Source organism: Lactuca serriola, chromosome 6 (genome assembly GCF_051521515.1).
Source record: "Lactuca serriola cultivar US96UC23 chromosome 6, Lser_US96UC23_V15, whole genome shotgun sequence".
Taxonomy (NCBI): domain Eukaryota; kingdom Viridiplantae; phylum Streptophyta; class Magnoliopsida; order Asterales; family Asteraceae; genus Lactuca; species Lactuca serriola.
The window spans coordinates 18,831,842-18,846,501 of record NC_136413.1 but is presented as its reverse complement, the minus strand read 5'-3'; positions in this window follow the sequence as shown (position 1 = coordinate 18,846,501).

The window sequence follows — 14,660 nt, the reverse complement described above, 5'->3', positions numbered from 1 at the left end:
TCCATGAACATGTTCTTAAATCTTTATGGGAATGTTTTGTGTTTTAACATCTTATCACTACTTGTATGTTTTAGTTCATGAGTTTAAATGTGTTTGTGGTGATTAGTTGGCTAATTTCTTGATTAAGTAAAGGATCCTCAAATTAGCAAGCAACAAATGATTTTTGTGTTGTTTTTGCTTCACACAATCATAAAAACATTTCCTCCAACATGGTGGGGAAAGCATTTGACCCCTCTTGGATTTGGTGACTTTTTGGTTCTTAATGCTAGTTGACTTTCACTAATTACATGCTATTTGGAATTAGTGACTTTGACTAAGGAAATTGTTATGAGCTTCTCTAGCCATTTCAACAATTAAGAAAAGTCTAGGTAATCTCAAGCTCCTTGGATTACTATAGCCAAATTAAGGATTTAAATCAAAGTATTGCACCATTGGATTCTAATGATATGTTCATCAAAAGTCAAAGTGAGGAAACTTTAAGTCAACCATCTCTCCCTTATTGATTTTACATCAAACTCTTATTTTTGTTGCATTTGTCTATTTAAATCATAGTTAATTCTAGTTTGTTTCAAGTATTTCAAAACACCAAAACCCCCCATTTTATTTTAATTGTCATTTTACAAGTATTTTTACAAAGCGATTTTTCATAGAGTTATAAATTGAACCAATCTCCGTGGATTCGATCCCTTTACCACTATACACTATTTTAGTGTGTAATATTTAGGGTTATTATTTGTGTTGGCCTCGACAACCACCAAATTTTTGGCGCCGTTGCCGGGGATTGGTTTATTTTTAATCAATTTGTTTCTCTATGCCTAGATCTCATTGTGCAGGTACTCAAATTTAAAATCCCGAAATTAAAGAAAAAAGAAGTATGGTTTGGAAATGAACACTCCTTGCACCGAAGACCAACTTTCTGAGCTAGCTCAGTTAGTTATGATGATTGAAAGTAACCAAAGTGTACAGCCCACACCTCTTCTTCGTGATTTTTGCGCCCAAAATGGACATCATTCTAACATGTGTCCATATTTACAAGGAGAATGGGAAGAAGTGCAAGAGAAAGGAAGCTACTACTGGTCAAACCAATGGAGTTATGATCAGCCTCAACATGATCAATGGTGGGACAACAACCAAGTTTGGGAAAATAACCATTACCAAAACCCATACCAAACATGGGGAAATAACCAATACCAACCAACTCCACTGTTCCAAGAACCCTATCCTTACCCTCCTCAACAAACTGAAACGCCAAGCATGTCCTTAGAGGACATTGTGAAAAGCATTGCCACTTCTACCCAAATTTTCCAGGAAACAACTCAAGCTAGCCTCAAAAGCTTAGAGCAACAAATAACACAAATTGCTCAATCAATTAGTATAATGGAAGCTCAAGAAAAAATACCATCTGAAAAGAGCCCATCGCATAGCGCATGTTCCATTCCTTTGAATGATGAGAAAATTTTTGATGGCCCAAGAGTGTTATATGAAGAAGAGGAAGAAGAAGTAGAAGTGGAAGAGGTTGTTAAAGAAGAAGAAGAAATTGAAAAAGCTGACAATGAAACTATAGAGGAAGTGATATGGGTTAATGAAAGAGAGGTTGAGCCGCCCACTACCATTGAGAAACTAACTCCATTGGTAGACCAACCACAAGAGCCAGAAGCGATAAATTTGTCGGACTCTTCAAAGGATACGTATCACAAGAAAGAAGACGCCCAACCGATCACCTACTCAAAAACCATGTCCAAGAGTTTAGAAAAGAAGGAAGAGTTGGTCACCTTAATGAACAAGTACAAGAAAGAATATGGTTGGATGATTGCTATTATCAAAGGTCTGAGTCCGATATGGTTCTCCCGTAAAAAGAAAGTCAAATACAAGAAAAGAGTCCCAATGGAGGTGTGGAAATTAAAAAATGTCGACACGGAGAAAATTTACAAGGTTAATGGACATCGATTGAAGCCATTCAATGAAGTTTTTGATTCAAATGTCCAAGATGTCGTCCATTTGGACGCCCCAAAGTGTTAAAGTGAAGTTTGGAGGCGTCTCGCCAAAGACGTTAAAGAATGGCATTTTTGGAAAGCATTGTGCTTTCGTGTTTTTAATTTGAATAAATGAGTTTTGAAGATGTTTTTGGGATTCAAAAGAGTTGTTTTTGAAGAAATCAAGAGTTTCTAGGTGTTTGGGGCCTTCCAAATCAAGAACGGGTGAAAAAACGAAGAAAAATGAAGCGAAAATGAAGATCAGGATCAGCGGGTTGCGCGGCCATGTGTGATGAAGCAACATTGGCCCAAGACTTAACTGCAAGGCCTGCGCGACCCGCGTGCTACTCTGCGCGACCCACACACTGTTTTGGGCAATTTGGGCTGTTTTTGGCTATTATTTGACCAGGTGTTGACCAAAGGTTTTAATGAGTTGACCTTTTGACTTTTCTTGACCAACATTGACCGAAATTGACCCTTTTTGACCCATAGATTAAAATGTTCAGATTCCCTTCTTCTTCATTTAATTATCTTGATCTCCCACTCCATTCCTCTCATATAACCTTCCAGCAACCACCTCGCCGAAAAATTCAAGATTGTCGAAATTCTACCGGTTGTAATTTCACGAAATCACCGCCACAGACATCTCCCGTCATCCAATCCTCCGATTTAGGTCATTTTTGCCCTTACCTTAAGCATTGAGGACAATGCTTGTTTTTAAGCTTGGGGTGGGGCATTTCATTTTCCTTTTATTTTTTCATGCATTTTTAATTAGGTTGCATAACATTTTAGTTTTAAGCTAATTTTCATTCATTTTTTTTTAAATCCAAAAAGATTTTATTTTCTTCTTTTCTACTTTTATATTTTTGCATAACATTTAGCTTAGGCATTAGCATTCATGCATTTTTGTTGTCTGTTTATTCTCACCTCCTTGGATGCCATGGAACAGGTTCATAGTTATGGTATCATTATTGGTCCAGGATCTTGTTGCTATCTCACCCATCGAACCGAGACCACTAGCTGCAGTTAGGGATTTCATACTTGGGATCAGATGCTGGTAGCTTAAAGGGGTAAGTGATCATGGCCAGGTAGTTTTCATGAAAAATTATGCATACAATACTAATGACTGTAGGATATACTATAGCAATGGATGTCTTAGCCTTGCGGTCACTACCACCGAGAGGATCACACTTGATCATGTTTGAACCGTTAGGATGAAGCACTAGTGCTTGTCCCCGAGTAGAATCCATATCCGGTCTCTTTACATCACCATATCTTTTTGCGATTTTCTTAGGATTTTAGAGAAGTCTTTTAGTCCGCATGTGGACATTTTCATTATTTTTGAAAAAAAAATCACAAATTTGAAGAGGAGCTTACATTATATCTTTATGCTCCACACATGGTCATTTTCTCGCTTAGACCATTCGGATTATATTACTACCCTTTCGGTTCCACTTACACACTTTAGGAACCAAATTTTGAGTCAAAGGGTTGTTATTACATTACCTTCAAGTATAACAAAAAAAACAAAAAAAAAAGGGCAGGCAAATTCCCAGCTGTAGAAATCTGAGAAGGGTGACCGGTTCAATTATTGAACTAAATCTTCCAACATTTTGGTCACCCGACGTTTGATATTCATTTATTTAGGTATGTTTTATTGTATATAGATCGAGTTGTTTTTCGCAAATTGGTGATGTTAGGGAGACTGTCGAGTCGGATACTACGGGAGGTTTGGGCCAACACCAAGTGAACCGATTCCTATAACGGTGCCCGAGCGATTAAACCTAGTTACACATGAGAGAAACCGGCAAACGTGAGATCAGAGTGTACACTTAAAAAAGAGCTCCACCCGAGCCCATCCAACTGCTTTCTCCCTACTACAGATATTCTTCATTGTATGCATGTTCCATTGAGACTGCGACTGCTCATCCCTCCTTACTCACCTAAAGGAGTTATCCTGGCTGTGGTTTATGGTCCCTTTGTCATCGGATGAAAAATTAATGAGATAATAGCAAGATCAGTTCTGACCATGTTGACTAACGGTGATCAAGTTCTGCGGTTCTATCCATTCTTTTTATTTTCCTTAGGATAGTTCATCCCGAGTTCATTTTAGTCTTGTCTTACTTGAGGACAAGTAAGGTTTAAGCTTGATGTGATTTGATAGTTTCATTTTATTTACTTCTTTTTATAGTTTATTTTAGCATATTTCATCCATAATCTAGTTAATTTTCATGCATATTTTCCTTTTTGTTATTTTATGACTATTTCGGGCACTTTCTAGTTTCGTGAGCTTTATTGCAGATTTCATGGAGACTAGTGGAGCGGGAATGTTCGGGACGTATGGAAAGCGATGGCAATTGGTGGAAAACAAGGATCTTAGGCTTGATGGGTGGTGGAGATGATGCATGGAGCGAGCTTGATGATTATTTGAAGGCTTGGAGAGAAATAAACATTTAAATTTGCAAGATGCGGGAGTATATTCAAGCATGCATAAATTATTAATTGGGCGAGTTTGCGAGCTATGAATCATTTGGAGAAGCCAAATTGGGCTTAAATTGAAGAAAACTTGAAGAAAAATGGGCTAGGAGCTGATTGGGCTCGCACTGGGCCAAGTGGGCTAAGCTATGGAGGCCCAAAACCTCAAAGATGTTACATTCAGGGACCACCCGCGCAACCCACCCGCGCAACAGCACGCGGGTCGCGCAACCTCCTGCAGGGGCAATTTCGGAAATCCATTTGGAAGGCTATTTGAGGAAGGTTGGTGCCCATCTTTTGGAGACTCTTGGACATCCGATTTTTGGAGATTCTCTCTGGAGTTTTGAAGACTTTTGAAGGCCAAGAACACTTGAAGAACATCATATTTTTACCTCTTGATTCTTGCTTAATGTTTGGTACAATTTTCTCTAACTTTGTTTCTTTGGGTTTAGCCATGCTTGGCTAAACTAATCTTGGTTGACTTTTGGTTAATCCTTTGAACTTTTGTTGAATGTTGAAGAATCCATGAACATGTTCTTAAATCTTTATGGGAATGTTTTGTGTTTTAACATCTTATCACTACTTGTATGTTTTAGTTCATGAGTTTAAGTGTTTTTGTGGTGATTAGTTGGCTAATTTCTTGATTAAGTAAAGGATCCTCAAATTAGCAAGCAACAAATGATTTTTGAGTTGTTTTTGCTTCACACAATCATAAAAACATTTCCTCCAACATGGTGGTGAAAGCATTTGACCCCTCTTGGATTTGGTGACTTTTTGGTTCTTAATGCTAGTTGACTTTCACTAATTACATGCTATTTGGAATTAGTGACTTTGACTAAGGAAATTGTTATGAGCTTCTCTAGCCATTTCAACAATTAAGAAAAGTCTAGGTAATCTCAAGCTCCTTGGATTACTATAGCCAAATTAAGGATTTAAATCAAAGTATTGCACCATTGGATTCTAATGATATGTTCATCAAAAGTCAAAGTGAGGAAACTTTAAGTCAACCATCTCTCCCTTATTGATTTTACATCAAACTCTTATTTTTGTTGCATTTGTCTATTTAAATCATAGTTAATTCTAGTTTGTTTCAAGTATTTCAAAACACCAAAACCCCCCATTTTATTTTAATTGTCATTTTACAAGTATTTTTACAAAGCGATTTTTCATAGAGTTATAAATTGAACCAATCTCCGTGGATTCGATCCCTTTACCACTATACACTATTTTAGTGTGTAATATTTAGGGTTATTATTTGTGTTGGCCTCGACAACCACCAAATTTTTGGCGCCGTTGCCGGGGATTGGTTTATTTTTAATCAATTTGTTTCTCTATGCCTAGATCTCATTGTGCAGGTACTCAAATTTAAAATCCCGAAATTAAAGAAAAAAGAAGTATGGTTTGGAAATGAACACTCCTTGCACCGAAGACCAACTTTCTGAGCTAGCTCAGTTAGTTATGATGATTGAAAGTAACCAAAGTGTACAGCCCACACCTCTTCTTCGTGATTTTTGCGCCCAAAATGGACATCATTCTAACATGTGTCCATATTTACAAGGAGAATGGGAAGAAGTGCAAGAGAAAGGAAGCTACTACTGGTCAAACCAATGGAGTTATGATCAGCCTCAACATGATCAATGGTGGGACAACAACCAAGTTTGGGAAAATAACCATTACCAAAACCCATACCAAACATGGGGAAATAACCAATACCAACCAACTCCACTGTTCCAAGAACCCTATCCTTACCCTCCTCAACAAACTGAAACGCCAAGCATGTCCTTAGAGGACATTGTGAAAAGCATTTCCACTTCTACCCAAATTTTCCAGGAAACAACTCAAGCTAGCCTCAAAAGCTTAGAGCAACAAATAACACAAATTGCTCAATCAATTAGTATAATGGAAGCTCAAGAAAAAATACCATCTGAAAAGAGCCCATCGCATAGCGCATGTTCCATTCCTTTGAATGATGAGAAAATTTTTGATGGCCCAAGAGTGTTATATGAAGAAGAGGAAGAAGAAGTAGAAGTGGAAGAGGTTGTTAAAGAAGAAGAAGAAATTGAAAAAGCTGACAATGAAACTATAGAGGAAGTGATATGGGTTAATGAAAGAGAGGTTGAGCCGCCCACTACCATTGAGAAACTAACTCCATTGGTAGACCAACCACAAGAGCCAGAAGCGATAAATTTGTCGGACTCTTCAAAGGATACGTATCACAAGAAAGAAGACGCCCAACCGATCACCTACTCAAAAACCATGTCCAAGAGTTTAGAAAAGAAGGAAGAGTTGGTCACCTTAATGAACAAGTACAAGAAAGAATATGGTTGGATGATTGCTATTATCAAAGGTCTGAGTCCGATATGGTTCTCCCGTAAAAAGAAAGTCAAATACAAGAAAAGAGTCCCAATGGAGGTGTGGAAATTAAAAAATGTCGACACGGAGAAAATTTACAAGGTTAATGGACATCGATTGAAGCCATTCAATGAAGTTTTTGATTCAAATGTCCAAGATGTCGTCCATTTGGACGCCCCAAAGTGTTAAAGTGAAGTTTGGAGGCGTCTCGCCAAAGACGTTAAAGAATGGCATTTTTGGAAAGCATTGTGCTTTCGTGTTTTTAATTTGAATAAATGAGTTTTGAAGATGTTTTTGGGATTCAAAAGAGTTGTTTTTGAAGAAATCAAGAGTTTCTAGGTGTTTGGGGCCTTCCAAATCAAGAACGGGTGAAAAAACGAAGAAAAATGAAGCGAAAATGAAGATCAGGATCAGCGGGTTGCGCGGCCATGTGTGATGAAGCAACATTGGCCCAAGACTTAACTGCAAGGCCTGCGCGACCCGCGTGCTACTCTGCGCGACCCGCACACTGTTTTGGGCAATTTGGGCTGTTTTTGGCTATTATTTGACCAGGTGTTGACCAAAGGTTTTAATGAGTTGACCTTTTGACTTTTCTTGACCAACATTGACCGAAATTGACCCTTTTTGACCCATAGATTAAAATGTTCAGATTCCCTTCTTCTTCATTTAATTATCTTGATCTCCCACTCCATTCCTCTCATATAACCTTCCAGCAACCACCTCGCCGAAAAATTCAAGATTGTCGAAATTCTACCGGTTGTAATTTCACGAAATCACCGCCACAGACATCTCCCGTCATCCAATCCTCCGATTTAGGTCATTTTTGCCCTTACCTTAAGCATTGAGGACAATGCTTGTTTTTAAGCTTGGGGTGGGGCATTTCATTTTCCTTTTATTTTTTCATGCATTTTTAATTAGGTTGCATAACATTTTAGTTTTAAGCTAATTTTCATTCATTTTTTTTTAAATCCAAAAAGATTTTATTTTCTTCTTTTCTACTTTTATATTTTTGCATAACATTTAGCTTAGGCATTAGCATTCATGCATTTTTGTTGTCTGTTTATTCTCACCTCCTTGGATGCCATGGAACAGGTTCATAGTTATGGTATCATTATTGGTCCAGGATCTTGTTGCTATCTCACCCATCGAACCGAGACCACTAGCTGCAGTTAGGGATTTCATACTTGGGATCAGATGCTGGTAGCTTAAAGGGGTAAGTGATCATGGCCAGGTAGTTTTCATGAAAAATTATGCATACAATACTAATGACTGTAGGATATACTATAGCAATGGATGTCTTAGCCTTGCGGTCACTACCACCGAGAGGATCACACTTGATCATGTTTGAACCGTTAGGATGAAGCACTAGTGCTTGTCCCCGAGTAGAATCCATATCCGGTCTCTTTACATCACCATATCTTTTTGCGATTTTCTTAGGATTTTAGAGAAGTCTTTTAGTCCGCATGTGGACATTTTCATTATTTTTGAAAAAAAAATCACAAATTTGAAGAGGAGCTTACATTATATCTTTATGCTCCACACATGGTCATTTTCTCGCTTAGACCATTCGGATTATATTACTACCCTTTCGGTTCCACTTACACACTTTAGGAACCAAATTTTGAGTCAAAGGGTTGTTATTACATTACCTTCAAGTATAACAAAAAAAACAAAAAAAAAAGGGCAGGCAAATTCCCAGCTGTAGAAATCTGAGAAGGGTGACCGGTTCAATTATTGAACTAAATCTTCCAACATTTTGGTCACCCGACGTTTGATATTCATTTATTTAGGTATGTTTTATTGTATATAGATCGAGTTGTTTTTCGCAAATTGGTGATGTTAGGGAGACTGTCGAGTCGGATACTACGGGAGGTTTGGGCCAACACCAAGTGAACCGATTCCTATAACGGTGCCCGAGCGATTAAACCTAGTTACACATGAGAGAAACCGGCAAACGTGAGATCAGAGTGTACACTTAAAAAAGAGCTCCACCCGAGCCCATCCAACTGCTTTCTCCCTACTACAGATATTCTTCATTGTATGCATGTTCCATTGAGACTGCGACTGCTCATCCCTCCTTACTCACCTAAAGGAGTTATCCTGGCTGTGGTTTATGGTCCCTTTGTCATCGGATGAAAAATTAATGAGATAATAGCAAGATCAGTTCTGACCATGTTGACTAACGGTGATCAAGTTCTGCGGTTCTATCCATTCTTTTTATTTTCCTTAGGATAGTTCATCCCGAGTTCATTTTAGTCTTGTCTTACTTGAGGACAAGTAAGGTTTAAGCTTGATGTGATTTGATAGTTTCATTTTATTTACTTCTTTTTATAGTTTATTTTAGCATATTTCATCCATAATCTAGTTAATTTTCATGCATATTTTCCTTTTTGTTATTTTATGACTATTTCGGGCACTTTCTAGTTTCGTGAGCTTTATTGCAGATTTCATGGAGACTAGTGGAGCGGGAATGTTCGGGACGTATGGAAAGCGATGGCAATTGGTGGAAAACAAGGATCTTAGGCTTGATGGGTGGTGGAGATGATGCATGGAGCGAGCTTGATGATTATTTGAAGGCTTGGAGAGAAATAAACATTTAAATTTGCAAGATGCGGGAGTATATTCAAGCATGCATAAATTATTAATTGGGCGAGTTTGCGAGCTATGAATCATTTGGAGAAGCCAAATTGGGCTTAAATTGAAGAAAACTTGAAGAAAAATGGGCTAGGAGCTGATTGGGCTCGCACTGGGCCAAGTGGGATAAGCTATGGAGGCCCAAAACCTCAAAGATGTTACATTCAGGGACCACTCGCGCAACCCACCCGCGCAACAGCACGCGGGTCGCGCAACCTCCTGCAGGGGCAATTTCGGAAATCCATTTGGAAGGCTATTTGAGGAAGGTTGGTGCCCATCTTTTGGAGACTCTTGGACATCCGATTTTTGGAGATTCTCTCTGGAGTTTTGAAGACTTTTGAAGGCCAAGAACACTTGAAGAACATCATATTTTTACCTCTTGATTCTTGCTTAATGTTTGGTACAATTTTCTCTAACTTTGTTTCTTTGGGTTTAGCCATGCTTGACTAAACTAATCTTGGTTGACTTTTGGTTAATCCTTTGAACTTTTGTTGAATGTTGAAGAATCCATGAACATGTTCTTAAATCTTTATGGGAATGTTTTGTGTTTTAACATCTTATCACTACTTGTATGTTTTAGTTCATGAGTTTAAATGTTTTTGTGGTGATTAGTTGGCTAATTTCTTGATTAAGTAAAGGATCCTCAAATTAGCAAGCAACAAATGATTTTTGAGTTGTTTTTGCTTCACACAATCATAAAAACATTTCCTCCAACATGGTGGTGAAAGCATTTGACCCCTCTTGGATTTGGTGACTTTTTGGTTCTTAATGCTAGTTGACTTTCACTAATTACATGCTATTTGGAATTAGTGACTTTGACTAAGGAAATTGTTATGAGCTTCTCTAGCCATTTCAACAATTAAGAAAAGTCTAGGTAATCTCAAGCTCCTTGGATTACTATAGCCAAATTAAGGATTTAAATCAAAGTATTGCACCATTGGATTCTAATGATATGTTCATCAAAAGTCAAAGTGAGGAAACTTTAAGTCAACCATCTCTCCCTTATTGATTTTACATCAAACTCTTATTTTTGTTGCATTTGTCTATTTAAATCATAGTTAATTCTAGTTTGTTTCAAGTATTTCAAAACACCAAAACCCCCCATTTTATTTTTATTGTCATTTTACAAGTATTTTTACAAAGCGATTTTTCATAGAGTTATAAATTGAACCAATCTCCGTGGATTCGATCCCTTTACCACTATACACTATTTTAGTGTGTAATATTTAGGGTTATTATTTGTGTTGGCCTCGACAACCACCATCCCCTCCTTGATCGACCTGAAAATGACCGAGGTCGCCTTAAGGATGCCTCTCGTAATCTTAGATGCGATGAACTCGCGCAACCCATCATCAACTGGTTCGGATCCGGCGCCCGAACCTGATCCTGAACCGGATCCTGACTCGCCCACTGGTCTCTGTCGCAACGTCACCATGCTGAAAATATAACGCAACCACTATCAGAATACGGATCACTGCTGCAAGATCAAACACACGCACTACCAGGTTCCCGGTCTTGTCTCGGCCCTTCCCGAATCGAGTACGGATCCTCTGCTTTCAGTAGTACGGGCCCATACTACCTTCCCCATCTATCCGTACTTTCCTCAGGAATCGCTTCGACTCCACCAGGTCCCTTTTCTACTACTACTGCTCCCAGCACTACCTCATCCTAGGCTTGCCCTAGGGAAACCTCTGATCCAGCTCAATCAGTCCTCAGCTGCTGAAGGTTTCCTTGTGATACCAATTAGCCATTACCTGGATACCATCACATGTGACGCAGCTCAGATAATCCTTCGAGTAAAAAGACTCGTCCCTACCACGGTTAGACTCAAACGAGAGCTGCGCAATAGGGCCAAATCCAACACTCTGAGATTATTCAACCCTGATCACATATGACATGACGTATTCACCTAATGGCTAACTCCCATCACTTAGAATCCCACAAAGCACAAAGCAAGCATCATTCAGACAAGGGAAAATCTAACCATAACATACTCAAGCAATCATAATATCATATCAAGAATCTGAACTAGCATGCAACACAAGCTCATAAACTCAGGCATAACCTAAACAGACTATCCTACTACTGTCTAGCCACCACTATCATGCAGCTCAAAAGCACATGTAACAGGCACATAAGGCATCCTCCCTAGACCCTTAGTCCTAATCTAGCATGCTGTTCTATAATCTGATAATCATAACATAAACTTGTATGGGTATATTGGGGTACTTACTTGAGCTCGGTTGATTGCATGCACCACACCCCTTTTCTCTTTTCAAAGTTCTTTTCTTTTTGAATTCTTTTTGCTTTTCTAAAACTGTTTTTCGTTCTCAAAATTCTTTTTACCAAACTGTCTTTTCATTTTTGAAAACTTTTTTATCCGACCCCTTAGTTTGATTTCAGGCACACCCGAGAGTATGCCCGAATCCCTCAAACCAAGGCTCTGATACCAACTTGTAACGACCCAAAATTCAAGACTAAAGATTTCTTTTAATAAAACATTACTTAGAGCAAAAACTTCAATCCAAAACATAATCTGAGTATTAACTCCCAAAACACATGTTCATTATCAGAGTAAAACATTCCTAGGTTGTCTAGTCTATGGTGTGTGCCATGCGATCACCCCGAGCTCTCCCTTCCGCTACCGGAAGTACCTGAAACCAAAACTAAAAACCGTAATCACGAAGCTTAGTGAGTTCCCCAGATACCACATACCATACAAACCATTCATGGACAAGAACCATACATAACCGACTTATCCATAATCAAGTAAGGTGCTATGTGCCAAACATAGTCTTGCCATTATGCCACGGGCCGCGCGTGGTCTTCCTGGTCAAGCCTAGGCCGCTCCCTGGGTCTTACAGACAAGTGCCAAGGGCCACCCCCTGGTCTTACAGATATATGCCAAGGGCCACCCCCTGGTCTTTTATGCAAGTATCACAAAGACAACCGTACATACTACTCTACTTAGCTAAACAACATACAGTGTGCCAGAAGCCACCTCCTGGTCTTTCATATATAATAGCATACAATGCGCCAGGAGCCACCTCCTGGTCTTTCATACATATTGCCTAGGGCTAACCCCCGGGTCATCCTATCATCCATAATAACATACTGTGTGCCAGGAGCCTCCCCCTGGTCTTTCATGCATATTACCTAGGGCTAACCCCGGGTCTTCCTACCATACATAATAACATACTGTGTGCCAGGAGCCACCCCTGGTCTTTCATGCATATTCTAAATGGGCCCACATTGGTGCCTTAGACCCATACAAACAGTGAGGAGACTCACCTCGCACTGCTGAACTCTGATGATAATCCTCTGGCTGCTGACCGACAGCTCTCTGAACTCCTGCTCCACTAGCTCCCCGAGCTACCAATATCAATGCAACACTTAGTCTAACTATCTCCCGAAAGTTAACTAAGTCAACTCTGGTCAAGGTCAAAGTCCTGGTCAAAAGTCAACCTTCCAGGTCAACCCTACTTGCCGAGTCACCCTATTGACTCGCCGAGTTCATATGTTCAGAGTCCTCCTCTTAGCGACTCGACTCGCCGAGTCAGTCCATGACTCGCCGAGTCTACCGATAATCGAGTCCTGACCTGTCCAACTCACCGAGTCTCCATTCAACTCACTGTTTCGAGTCTCAAATCGAAGGGTTTGGGGTTTTGCGACCTGACTCGCCGAGTCCAAGAACAGAATCGCCGAGTCCAGGACAACCTTCAACAGACTCGCCGAGTTGTTCATCCAACTCGCCGAGTTCCTGCCCAACATCATCTGACTCGACGAGCTATTCATCCCACTCGTCGAGTTCCTCCTCGTCTTCATGCTACTCGTCGAGTCCACTCAAAGGACTCGCTGAGTCCATTCATATCTTCCAACATGCAGAGGACTTTTTAGTCATGCATGGACTCCAAACTGTAGATCCACCCTTCCCATGCCTATTCCTCACGTAAAGTTGCAAACTTTACGTGTAGAGATGGAGATCTAGGCAAAATACACCATAAAATAGGGTTTAAGGCCAAGGGGCTTCAAAAATTGACTCAAGGGCTGATACTTTATGCTTCTCTAGTCCACAACACACTTGGATCTGAAGTAGCAACTCCAGATCCGGCTTCTAACTCAAATGGGTGATAAACCATGGCTTAAAAGCCCCAAATCTCACAACCATGGAAGATCTAAAGGAGAGAAACGACTTATTACCTTCAATATCTCAGAAAGGCTCCACAAACTCTAGATCTGAAGCCAATCCTTGAAGCTTCACTGATTCCCCTCTTTCTTCTTCCTTTAATCCACCTAAAAATGGCTTGGAAGCTTGAATGCACAACAATGGAGGCTTAGGGTTCGCTTTCTGAATGAGGGAGGCTCTAAGGAACCCTAGTGGAGAGAATAAGGGGCTTAAATAGCGCCCAAAGTCCCGGATTTAGGGTTTTCCTCGCGCAGACCAGACTCGCCGAGTCCACTTGGCCGACTCGCCGAGTTGGTCACTTACACCTCGACCCGGATCTCGCTCGGACTCGCCGAGTTCCTCCTTGGACTCGCCGAGTCGTCCCTAAAAATTAGGGTTTTCTTTCCTTTCTTGGCCTTCAAAACTTTGGGTGTTACATCCGTCCAAGCTCCGTCCGTCTTCTCCAGCCAGAATCGTCTCATATTCTCCGGCTATAATCTTCAACATAGGTAAGCACTGAAATCTGAAAAATCTCTTAAATAGTTTAGGAAATCAAAAAATGCTAGGGTATAACAAATACCATATGGATAATGGTTACAAAGAAGGAACTGATTGTGATCGGTTTAAGATTTTAGTAGCCGGCATCGATGTCTTTGTTCCCAAATAAATAGTTCTTAAGCATTTTGGACTTTTGGTTCTAGAAACATGTATTAGTTCTACTATTCACCCCATGTTTCGATTAGAATTTTTCTTATTTAAATGACAAATTAATTAGAATTGTGATCAGTTTATGAATTTTTGTTGTTTAAATGAAAAATTAATTAGAATTGGTTCCTGTTTCAACATAAACTCCCTTTTCTTAACATTTTTCTAATTTCCTTTAAATTGAAGGGAATAGAATGGAAATAAAGATAGAGCTAGATGACCCATTGTTTTAAGCTCCACAATGCTTGGGAAATGTTATGAAATCAAAATTTCGTTTGTATATAATCTATGCTCCTATGTTATGAAATCATTTTTTTGTGTATAATCTTATGTTTAAGTTTAATGTTATGAAAGCA